Here is a 12,144-nt window from a genome sequence, read left to right as displayed (position 1 = left end):
GTAATTTTCTCATGAAAGTGTGATCTGAAAGGATAACTGTTCTTGAGATGTTGTTAATATACACTTATAAATAAGTTTTTATAAAAGAGGCACACTTACCAAATTCTTTTATTGCCCCCAAACTTATATCTATCAGCCTTTTCTGTGTATCTTCTCTGTCTGTATCTTTCAGACCTGACTGCCTTACGTAGTTTTTGGATCGAGAGTCAATTGCTTAGCTTTAGTGGGGTTTTGCAGGAACATCTACATATTAAGAATCACTTAACTGTCATACTGACCATTACTGTTAGTATATTCAATTGGTAAGGATTTTCTGAGTGCTCACTACAAGGTTCTGTGTCTGTCACTGAGATTAGAGAAGAGCTACCTTCTGTTCATTCATGCATCCACCAACTTGTTGAAGTACCTGTGATGGACCAAGTATGGTGCCAAGAACTTGGGACAAGCTCCCTTTTACACAGAACTGATAGATCCTGTAAAATGGGGATAATATCTCTTAAAGTTATTATGAGGCTTAAATGAAATAAGATTTCTAAAGCACCTAGCACAGCCCCTGAATCATAGGTACTCTGAATGAGTATTTTTCCCCAGGAATGGCAGAAACGTCTTTTAAGAAGCTTTTACAAATCACTGTGAAGGTAGGCTGAATCTTGCTTAATAAAGAATGTTAACCTACTGATTAAAATAATAATCCAAGGGCAAACACATTAAATATTTTCTCCCACTGGACTATCAGTGGGAAACGCCAAATGGAGAGATTGCCAAAAGAATGAAGAGTAAGAGTATTAGGAGTCACATGTAAAAGAATTATAGAATAAAAGAGCTTTTAAAAAATATGTAAAAGTAGTATTTTACTTGCTTGTAGATGCTTTCTTCTTGAGTACTGGTTTTTAGTCACTCTTGACGTTTCACCTGGAGAAGGGGAAACCATCATATCATTGATTAATCTTGGCTATTCATTATTACAGTGAACTCTCAGGAAGTTCAGGCTAAACATCAGAAAGAATTACTATTACGATAACTTAAATCTAAGAAGACAAAGCCAGTGCTTCCTCTAGGGAATATATGCATCCCTCCACCTGCCTTCTAAAGTCTGATAAATCTTTCAACCTATGTTTTTTTCGTCGGTGGGTAGTGTATTGCACATGATTTTGAATCTGGTCAGATTTCCTTAATCAAAAAGTGAGGATATTTGTGTATCCTGTGAATGAGTGAACCCCAAACTCGAAAATCAACTGCAAAGAAAACTAACAGTTTTATGACATAATGGCTTTTCTATATTCAGACTTTTTTTTTTTTTTTTTTTTGGTGGTACGTGGGCCTCTCACTGTTGTGGCCTCTCCCGTTGCGGAGCACAGACTCCGGACGCGCAGGCTCAGCGGCCATGGCTCACGGGCCCAGCCGCTCCGCGGCATGTGGGATCTTCCCGGATCGGGGCATGAACCCGTGTCCCCTGCATCGGCAGGCGGACTCTCAACCACTGCGCCACCAGGGAAGCCCCCAGACTTTTTATATATCAGTTTTGTCATTCCTTCTTTACCTAGAAATAATAACTGACATTTGTAACAATTTCCTTGCTTGACTGATACTATTGCCCAAAGCCTTTGAGGGTATTGTTCTTTATTTTATTTTCCCAGTGCTATCCCATGGGACTTTCTGTGATGATGGAAGTGTTCTATGACTGTTCTGTGCAGTGTGGTAGCCGCTAGCCACGTGTGGCTATTGAGCTAGTATAACTGAGGAAATGAATTTTTAATCATATTTAATTTTAATTTCAGTGTAAACTTCAATAGCCACCTGTGTGTATTGACTACCATTTTGAACAGCGCAACTCAAGACTGTAAATATTGATTCACAGGAGTTAAAATAGGTTTCAACATAGACAATATTGAGAAAGTTGGTAATGGGAAATTCTGGCTTTCCAAAGAGCTTATATCTCAAATATTCCTTTAGGAGTGAAATTTCAAAAGGAAAATCTTTATAATATAAATTCGATGACACAGTGTGTCTTCTTTCAATCTTGACTTTCGTCTTTCCTGTTCTTCTGTATTTTTTCAAGTTGGTAACCTCAACCAAAAGCATTTTTTTCAGATATAAAAATTAGGCCAACAGCTTTATAATTTCTAGTACTATGTTTTATGAGAAAGAGAAAGAAGAAACAAGGAAACAGAATTAGCCAGCCTCAGATATTCTTCCCTGGGCTAGCGTGCTTAGTGCTTTAAGAGCGAAGGTCCAAGACGATTTCTATTAATTGCTTAGGATGCATGTCGTATGGCATTTGGTTTGCTTAGGTAATGTCACCAATTTTATCTTTCCTTCATGGCTTTTCATGTTCTCTTCCCATGAGTTTGCAGATGACAGCTAACCTTTTTAAAAGTAAATATTGAATTTTTTTAGAGGCTGGGCTGCATTTACCCACAGCAGTGTCTCTTTGTTTTCCCTTTTTAAAATCAAAACACTCTTTTAAATTGTAGAAGGTAATGTTTATGCCCCTAAAAAAATGTTGTCTGTTGATTAACTGAAGATTATGTTTGCTAATTTGCCTTCTTTGTGTATAAAATTTCAATTAACTGGAGTATTTCTGGGGCTTCTGGCTGACTGAAAGCAAATGAAAAACTTATTCATACATTCATCATTTGTCTACTGATCGCGTGTTTCGTGCCAGGTACTGTTTTTGGTATCGGGAATACAAGAGTGAACAGAAGAGACAAAATGCTCCATCCTCATGGAGCTTAAATGCTAGAGGAGGAATCATTTTGTTTCCGCCTCTGTAGATAACTTTTCTAAAATATCTCTTTCTTTTCACCTTACTAGTATATAACTTACCAACATCTAGTGTGTCTCTTTGGTTGGTTGGTTTTAAATTAAGATTTCTGAGTTGCCTCAAAGCTCTCGTCCCTTCAGACTGTTGGTGTAGAAGTTCTACTCTGAATCACTTAGGAAGCCTTCTAACAAATATCGATGCTGCCCCCTCCCCCCCCCACCCTGATTTAGTTTGTCAGCAATGGAGCCTGAGCATCAATATGTTTTAATCACCCCAGGTGAACATCATATGCTGTCAGAGTTGAGTACCACTAGCACAGAAGGCTTAAATTACTAGAAGATATTTTAAGACCTTATGATATGGGGATGTCCCTGGCAGTCGGGTGGTTGGGACTTCGCCTTCCAGTGCAGGGGGTGTGGGCTCAATCCCTGGTCAGGGAGCTGGAATCCCACATGCCTCGAGGCCAAAAAAACAAAACATAACACAGAAGCAATATTGGAACAAATTCAATAAAGACTTTAAAAATGGTCCACATCAAAAAAATCTTAAAAAAAAACCCTAGTGATATCAACTTGTTTTGTTTTCATTTGTGATTATAAATTGGGGTATGCAAAAAGCAAAGAAGAAATGGGGTTGAAGGTCCTCATTAACTTCTCTCCCCACCTCTTTTACCTCAAATCTAACATTTTATTTACCCACTTATTTATTTAACAGCTATTTGTATGCCAGGTGTTAGGGATTCAAAGATGAACAAAGAATGAACCCTCTCCTCTAAGAATTTACAGTCTAGTACAGAAGTTTGCAACTTCTTTTAAATAAAAGGCCATATAGTAAAGATTTTTGGTTTTATGGGCCATATACTCTGTCACAAGTATTCAACTCAACTGTTGTAGTGAGAAAGTAACCATAGACAAATGGGTATGCCGGGTTTCAATAAACTTGACTTACAAAAGCAGGCAATGGTCTGGATTTGGTTGTAGGTTTTAGTTACCAGTCTCTGGTCTGGTAGAAGAAAGAAAAAAATAAATCAATAATTACTGTACAGTGGGGTAAGTGATCAAAGCAAGCACAGGTGACTTAGTAACACAGGGAAGGGGCATCAAATTAAACTGGGAGTTACCTGAGATGTTTAGGGAAGATTTCTGAAGGAGATGCTATTCAAGTGAATTACAAGCATGGGCTGGCGTTTGGAGAAAGGTAAAGAGAGGATTTTCCAAGCAGAGGGCTAAATATATACAAAGTATGGGCATGTAAAACAACAATGCCTCTTATGGAACCTAAAAGAAATTCAGTGGGCTAGGATGCAGGTTGCCTACTTTAGCAGGAGAGTGAGGCTAGAAAGATAGGGCCTTAGCTATGAAGTGAGAAACATGGGTATGAAGCTGAAAGTCTTGAAGGGCACAAAGAAAGGATTTTAAGCAGGTAAAAATAACATGTCGCCTACCAGTTGGAAAGAGGGAGAGCCAGTAGGAGACCATTATAGTAATTCAAGTGGAAAACGATGAGGGTGATAAGAATGATCAGGATGGGATGGATATGAGAGCCATTTAGAACAACAGACACTATTTTGGGTGACTGATTGCAGGGGGAATAAATGAGAAGGAAGCAACTTAGAAAATTTCTAGACTTCTGCTGTGGGTGACCAGTGGTGTAATTTATGTAGAGAGGAGGAGTCAACTTGTAAAGGGATACAAAATGATGAATTCAGTTTAGGACTTTGAGTTCAAGATAAATGTATGACACTGAAGTGTAGCTATATAGTCAAAATGGATTACTACTTAACTGGAGAGGGAGATTTGGAAGTCAGTGTTCCTAGTGATAGATAAAGCCCTAAATTTAGATTAGATCAGCTATAGAGCGTCTATAAAGTGGGAAAATAGAAAGGACAAGGCCTTGGGTAACATGGATATTTAAGGAGAAGAACTCTGAAGGAGTAGTCATGTAGAGGTGGGAAACTAGAAGACAGGGTTGTTACACAGGCTAATAAAGGAAGGAGATTCAAGGAGAAGGCAGACGTCAGTACTGAGTGCTGAAGAGAAGGAAAGAAATGTGTCTCTGGGAATGTGTGGTATAAATGCCTTCACAGAAAAGAAAGTGAGACCATAGAGATGGGGAATTTGATTCTGCTCTCCAGAAAAGTATGTAAAACAAGTGGGGGTAGCTGAAACACTGCTGGTGGGGCTAAAAATTGGTGGATGTTTCTCGAGGGATGTTTGAAAAACTGTATTGAGAGATTAGACTGTTGAACAATGAGTAATTCTACTTTTAGAAAATCATACCAGGAGAATAATCAGGTGCTCTATAGCCTGTAAGGATGAACAATGTCATTTTGGATCATCTAATTTGATCAACTCCACGAGACATGTCCTACAAGTGCTTACTGATATGAATGACATTGCTCATTTTAAATGTTTTATCCTTCAACTGTGACCTCAGGCCAAATTTGTTTTAAGTTGCCTTTCATGCATTAGATTTTTTTTTATTAAGACAGATTTTAAATATTGAAAACTACAAAGTGTATAGTAAACACACATGTATCCATACCCAGATTGAAAAGATGTAGACATTGTGTCATATTTGCCTATGATTTTTTAATATAACATTGTAAATGCATGTTAAAACCCCTTTATCCCCTCCCCAATTCTATTCCCCTCTCTCCCTCACCACTTTATGGTTGATGTTTTTGCTTCCTGACTTTGTTTTTATTATTCATATATAATTTATAGTGGTTTTTGGTATATTTTTAAACTTTAGATAAAAACTGTCCTGTCGTTCATGTTATTCTTGAGGTTTTTACTCACTGCTGTTTTTGAGATTTATTAATTATGATATATTACAAATGTATTTCCTCTGAAAACTCTGATCATATTTCATTAGCTGACAATTCCTCAATTTACGTATCCACTAGCTCAGGCCCTGGCACACAGTAAGCATCCGATGCATGTTCGCTGTTCTTATTAGCATGATTATTAATACTAAGCTTTTTCCAAATCTTTGCTCTTACAGATATTGTGCATGTCTCCTTCCATCCTTGCATAAGTTTCTTTAATATATATAACTAAAAGTGATATTTCTGGTTGAAGGGTGTGCATTTTTTTTAGATGTTGCCAAAATTCATTCTAAAGAAGTGGTACCAGTTTTTGTTTTCCACCAACACCGCATGAAAGTTTCTGCTTCTTTGTCAACATTTGGTATTGTCAGACTAACATTTTTGCCAATCCGATACCTATTAAAATGGTATCCCATTGTTTGCTTGAATTTGCATTTTCCTTATGTTTATCGAGGTTGAGAATATTTCCACATCTTTGCCATTTTTTGTTAATTTTCTGTTCTTATCATTTACCCATTTTTCAACTGGGTTGTTATCTTTTTCTTATTACATTGTAGGAATTTGTTGTATATTTAAATACTAATCTTTTGTCTGTTACAGCTCAGATTAAATTAATGACTTATTTGATCTTTTAAACCTGAAAACATTACTTTTATCAAAATAATTCATGCACATGGTAAAATAAAATAAAATGGTACAGAAGGGCACTTGACAAAACACAAGTCTCCTGCCCCATCCACCTCTCAATGCCCAAGCTCACTCCCCAGGTACAGTTTTTTACCACTTGTGCTTTTAGTTCTCTTGATGATTTTTTTCCATAATGTGCTTATACCACTGTGTAAGTATCCTGATTTACAACCATTGAACATCTATTTATTCCATGCTCTGAAAGGTAAGGTAGCCCCACTGTTGGCAGCCCCAATTCTCATTCCCATCATGCAGCATACTGGCCAGCTTCTCCCATCTCTTTACTATCTTTCTGAATTCTGTTGAAGTCCTTCAGATCGATCAACTATTCTCCTTTTAACGATAAGTTTATTTGCTTATTTAGTTGTTTGTTTTGGTCTTCACTTTAGACCAGATAAACTCAGAAGCAATTGTGAAAGGCAAATGCATTTGCTCCCTCCAACAATTATACTCAGAAATTACCAGCCGTAGCCCAGAAGCTGTTTTTTAATGACTTATTTATGATTTTTCACACTTTGAATATTTATGGAACTGAAATTAGAGTCCCCTAAATTACATTTTTGTGTAACTCAAATTGAACAGTTAGAGAGGCAAAATGAACTTATAGACTTGTTTTGAGTTCTTTCATAAGCAGCTATTTCTGGCATACCTATTAGTTCCAAAGGTGTCTGTTCCTTGAGAGCTGTGAACAGAAGCATCTAACCCTTCCTCAGAGTAACAATTGCTTTCACATAGCCCTCATTCCAACTGGGTTTGGGGTTTAGTATCATTGTGGGGAAGAATAGTGTTTTTCTCTGCATCTGAGCTTGAGAGACCTAAGCCCATCTTTCCCGTTATCTATTCCTGATGTTAGGCTGTGAATTTCCCTGAATGATGAATAGCTTCATTGAATTTTCACTTCCTACTCAATTTCCTTACAAGTTAAAAGAAAAAGAATAGCCAAGAGACCAAAAGGCTTCTACATACAGAAAGTAATAGCTATGCTTTGTAAAACCATGCAGTTTTGAGCTAGAAGCATTGATCTTCAGTGCTGCCTGGTGATTGGTGTTCTCTGCAGAGCCAAATATTACCTTATTTGACCAGTTCCTCTGCTAAACCAGAATCTATTTCTCATGGTTATATCCTCTGAAGATAAGACATGCATATATGAATATGAATAAATATGAAACACCTTCTAGAGCAGTTGTAGCAATGATGAAAGGAAAATTTTATTTGGAGGAAATTTATTTATTTAGAGGAAACTTAGAGAAAAAATATTTACCATAATTTTGTGAAATTAGTTAAAATGTTCACTATGGTTATTGCCGGGTAGAAAGGTAGCATGTAATTTGTATTTTCTTCTTACTTGTCTACATTTTCTAAGATGAATGGGTGTATTTTCTGGAATAATATACAAAAGTTTGTTGGTTTTTATTTTAAAGGCAGTGCTTTATATGATGATGTTACTACTACTGAAATAGTTCTCCACTGGACTATATTAGTTTTGGACAACCGCTGCTCATTATGTCTTCCTCTGAGAAATGTTCCTGGCCTAGTGCGGAGAAACTGTTATGTTGCTCTGTCACTAAGGCTACAAGGTTGTTGTTTGTTTTTACGGTGCCCATTGGTCATTCGTACTCACTGGGCATCCCATGTGCTGCTGCCTTCTGTGGGAAGATACAAAGACAGGTACTGTGGGAAGATATCAGATGAAGTGGGGAACCCCTTCAAAAGAATGATCATGTTTAACTCCTGAGAGTTTACAGATCCATCTATCAAAACAAATGTGATGGAGTTCTGTTGTGTACAGGGTGATGTGCTGGGTGCTGAACGGATCTTAAGGGAGATTGATGCATGGCCACTGGCTTCCAGGAGCCTGTGGTCAGGTTGGGAAGATAAGACTTGAGTGTGTGAAAATAATTTTTTTTTTTTTTGCGGTACGCGGGCCTCTCACTGTCGTGGCCTCTCCCGTTGCGGAGCACGGGCTCCGGATGCGCAGGCTCAGCAGCCATGGCTCACAGGCCTAGCCGCTCCGCGGCATGTGGGATCCTCCCAGACCGGGACACGAACCCGTGTCCCCTGCATCGGCAGGCGGACTCTCAACCACTGCGCCACCAGGGAAGCCCTGAAAATAATTTTTTAAAAAAGAGAAAGAGAAATGAAAGTTTAGTAAAACAACCTAAAAGTTGTCCCATGGCTGTATACAGTCACTGAATGAATGGTACAGGTGCTAAATGCTAGAAGAAGGAAGAGACCACTTGTGGCCTTGAGTGGGCGACAAGGCCAGCATGAAGCTGGAAGGATTTGAGCTGAAAGTGGAAACTACAAGGTGTCATAAGGCATGTGTTCATGAATCCTAGAACGTTAGTTATTTCTGCCACATTCCACTGGTCAAAGCAAGTCACAAGGCCAGCCCAGATTCAAGGTCAGGGAAATAGCCTCCATCTGTTGATGGGAGGAAAGGCAAAGACATAATGCAAAGGGGCGTAGTCACAGGAGCATGTAATTCATTGCGAGCTGTTTGAAACAGCCCTAGCACAATGGCTGATAGTGAAACTGTGATCAAGTTCTCTGGGCTTGCTCTTATATGTAAAGGAGAGCTTTGGGGATTTTTTTTTTGTTTTTTGGCTGTGTCACTCGGTTTGCTTACGGGATCTTAAAAGCACAGAGTCCTAACCACTGGACCGCCAGGGAACTCCCTGGAATTTTTTTTTCTCTCTCTTGTAACTGTTGTCTCATGTTGATATCAAAATGTAGTATTATTCTCATCCGTATTTAACATAGTCGGGGAGCACATATATAGATATATGTAGTCTTTCTGGTTTAAGATAAAAGTACTGTTCTTAATGACTGTTGATCATCAAGCTGTTCCTATTATTGCTGTCCTTATTTGTGTTCAGAGGCCAAAGTTTAAGTATCATTGACATCCAAGGCGGTGTTTGGTAGAATGGAAAGGGCAAGAGCTTTGGAATCAGACTGATTTGGTTTAGATTCCTGGCTCTGCCACATATTAGCTCTGGGACTCTTTCAGCCTTCACATCTTCATCTATAAAATGGGGATAGTAGCATTTCGCCCTGCAGGTTTGTTAGTTGTTCTTGCTAGTTCTGTGTTTCTATACTGAGAAACTTTAGCTTTCACTTAGTTTTTAGAAACTAGCACCGCTGTTTAAAGATTACTGTCTGACTTAATTTAGTAGGACGTACTGTATTTTGTTTTTGACCTTTTATGAGAGTCTCTCAGTGACCCACACCTTTTTTTTTTTTTTTTTTTTTTTTGCGATACGTGGGCCTCTCACTGCTGTGGCCTCTCCCGTTGCGGAGCACAGGCTCCGGACACACAGGCTCAGCGACCATGGCTCACGGGCCCAGCCGCTCCGCAGCATGTGGGATCTTCCTGGACCGGGGCACGAACCCGTGTCCTCTGCATCGGCAGGTGGACTCTCAACCACTGCACCACCAGGGAAGCCCAGTGACCTACACTTTTTAAATAAAGATGCAAAATTATGCATTCTCCTCTGAGTTGACATTTGACATTTCTAGAACACAAATCCTTTTTTGAGCTGCTTTTTGTGGAATGGGGCTTCTCAAGCTTGGACAGGCTTGGGTTTCTCACCAGGGCGCCCAAGTGTAAGTGGGCCACAGGCAGGGAGGAAGGCGAGCCTCTGCAGATAGATTGCTCCACTTAGTGAAGGAGTCAGTTCAGTTCAATAAGCACTATTTTCCCCTGAGCAGTTTGTGCTTAATTACTAAAGACTTAATCGTGAAACTGGGGCATTGTTAAAGATTTATGATCAATAATTATAAAATAATCATAATAATGGCTACTATTTATTGAGTACTTAATATGTGCCAGGAACTGTGTTAAGTGCTTTACATGCATCATCTCATTTATCCTCAAAACAACCCTAAGAGATAGGTGCTATTATTATCCTCATTTTTAAAACCTATAAAATGACATAGCAATTTATGAAAGTAGTATAGTACATTCTAGAAAGTTACAAATACAATAGGCAAAAATAAGAAAATGAAAACACCATATTCCTACTATTCAGAAAATATTAGTGTTAACATCTTGTTATGTGAACTTCTGAAATTTAGAAAACCTACTTATCTCCCACCAAGCCTAATTTTTAAGATTATTGTCTAAAAACATGATAAAGAAATTCTTTTTTTAGATGTAGAACCTGAACATTGGCCCTTTCTTTTTGTTTGCATTCCTGTTTTACTGTTATGTAAGCAGTACATAAACAGTACTGCATTCCTGTTTTACAGGAATCATACTCATTCCTGTCTGGGATGAATCCAGCTGAATATCAGACAGGTTGTATTCAGCAAAGAGTAAAAAAATAAACATATGAATGGATCAAAAAATTATTCCAATGTATCAGTTAGCTATTGCTGGGGAACAATCACAAAATCTCATTGGCATAAACAATAAGAATTTATTCTTGATTACATACCTTTGGGTCAGCTGCAGTGATTCTTATGCTACACGTCTGCAGATCAGCTGAAGTGGCTCATTTGGGGGTCCAGGCTAGAGGGTTAATAGCTATCATGGTTTGTTCTTCTCATAATAATGGCAGAAGCAAAAGGGGACAGCCCAGTAGGGGATTAACTAGATAAACACATACACCCCAGAGGCTAAGTTAGATGTCAAGCCTGAAGTTAAAACGATGGGAAGGATCATACCTACCATGAGTGTCCCTGGCCCCAAGGCCAAGGCAAGGGTATAGATGTATAACAGTTCTACAGAGAAATGAAAAATTAGGACTAATTTAATCTACCATACTTCCTTCCATATGTGTATATTTATTTATCTACCCATCCATCTATCTTACAAATAAAAGCATAAATACATACACATAAGCATTATATACTATACATATATACACAGACAGACAAACAAGATAAACTAAAACTTGTAGCTGTGTGTCAAAATTCTTTATGAAACACGAAAATGGATGGCATATGGAAGCAAGGTGATCAACTAAAGAAGCTAATGTAATGGACCTGGTATAAACTAAGAAGGCTTTGGAGAGTGTTATGTGTATTGAAAAACATAATAAAGAGTAAATATAGAAGCATTTCAGGGACAGGACCAACAGAAATTTGATTAGAGATTGGATACTAGGGACGAGGATGGGGGGAATTAGGGTTAAAATGGAGTGAATGAGAAGATATTAAAAATATCTACAATTCTGTGAGCCTAGGGAACTTGGGGAATCATACTAGCATGGACTAGAAGGAATTTGTGAAGGGTGACTGGAGAAGGGTTGGTCTTTTCATGGTTAGGTTTCAGGTATCAGCAAACATCAAATTGGTCATGGTCTCCAGATGACTGGGTTTGGTGGTGTGTTGAGACAGGAGCACTAACTAGCTGTTCTTGTGACCATGGCCCAGTTCCTAATATCTCTTCCAGCTCTTAAATTCATAATCCTTTTACCTTTATTGAGACTTAGAATTGGAGCAATCTGAACAAAGTATTTTCCCAAAGAGTTTAGAAAGAGAGAAAAGAACAAGATTTATATGTGCAGGGTCAGATGATGTCCTCCAGATAAATGTTCTTGGCCAGCATAGTGGTGTTGTTCTTGTTTCTTTTTTATTCTTTTTCTTTCTCTTTCTTTAACTTGAGAACCTGTAGGCTGAATATACTTCTCTGGTCCAGCCACAGACTCCAGAAACCCCTCTTGTCTTAAATCCACCCACTTCACACGTTTACATTAAGTCCTAGACCTGGAAGACTTTTGGGATTTTGATCCCTGCCCTAAGGCTTAGGGTTTACTAATTGCTGATGAGAAGGTGGAAAATACTCAAAGAAAATCAGGAAAAACCAGAGGTAGGCGAGCACTGAGTCATGAAAGTTGAAATTAAATAACATTTTAAA

At 38.4% G+C, this 12,144-nt stretch overlaps 1 protein-coding gene across 1 annotated transcript in view; it reads left to right on the top strand.

The window, feature by feature from the left end:
* Window positions 1-12,144, top strand: part of MCC (MCC regulator of WNT signaling pathway) — a 443,929-nt gene that overhangs the window by 62,809 nt on the left and 368,976 nt on the right.

This window comes from Phocoena sinus, chromosome 3 (assembly GCF_008692025.1).
Source record: "Phocoena sinus isolate mPhoSin1 chromosome 3, mPhoSin1.pri, whole genome shotgun sequence".
In the NCBI taxonomy this organism is placed as follows: domain Eukaryota; kingdom Metazoa; phylum Chordata; class Mammalia; order Artiodactyla; family Phocoenidae; genus Phocoena; species Phocoena sinus.
This window is presented reverse-complemented; position numbering and strand designations above follow the sequence as displayed.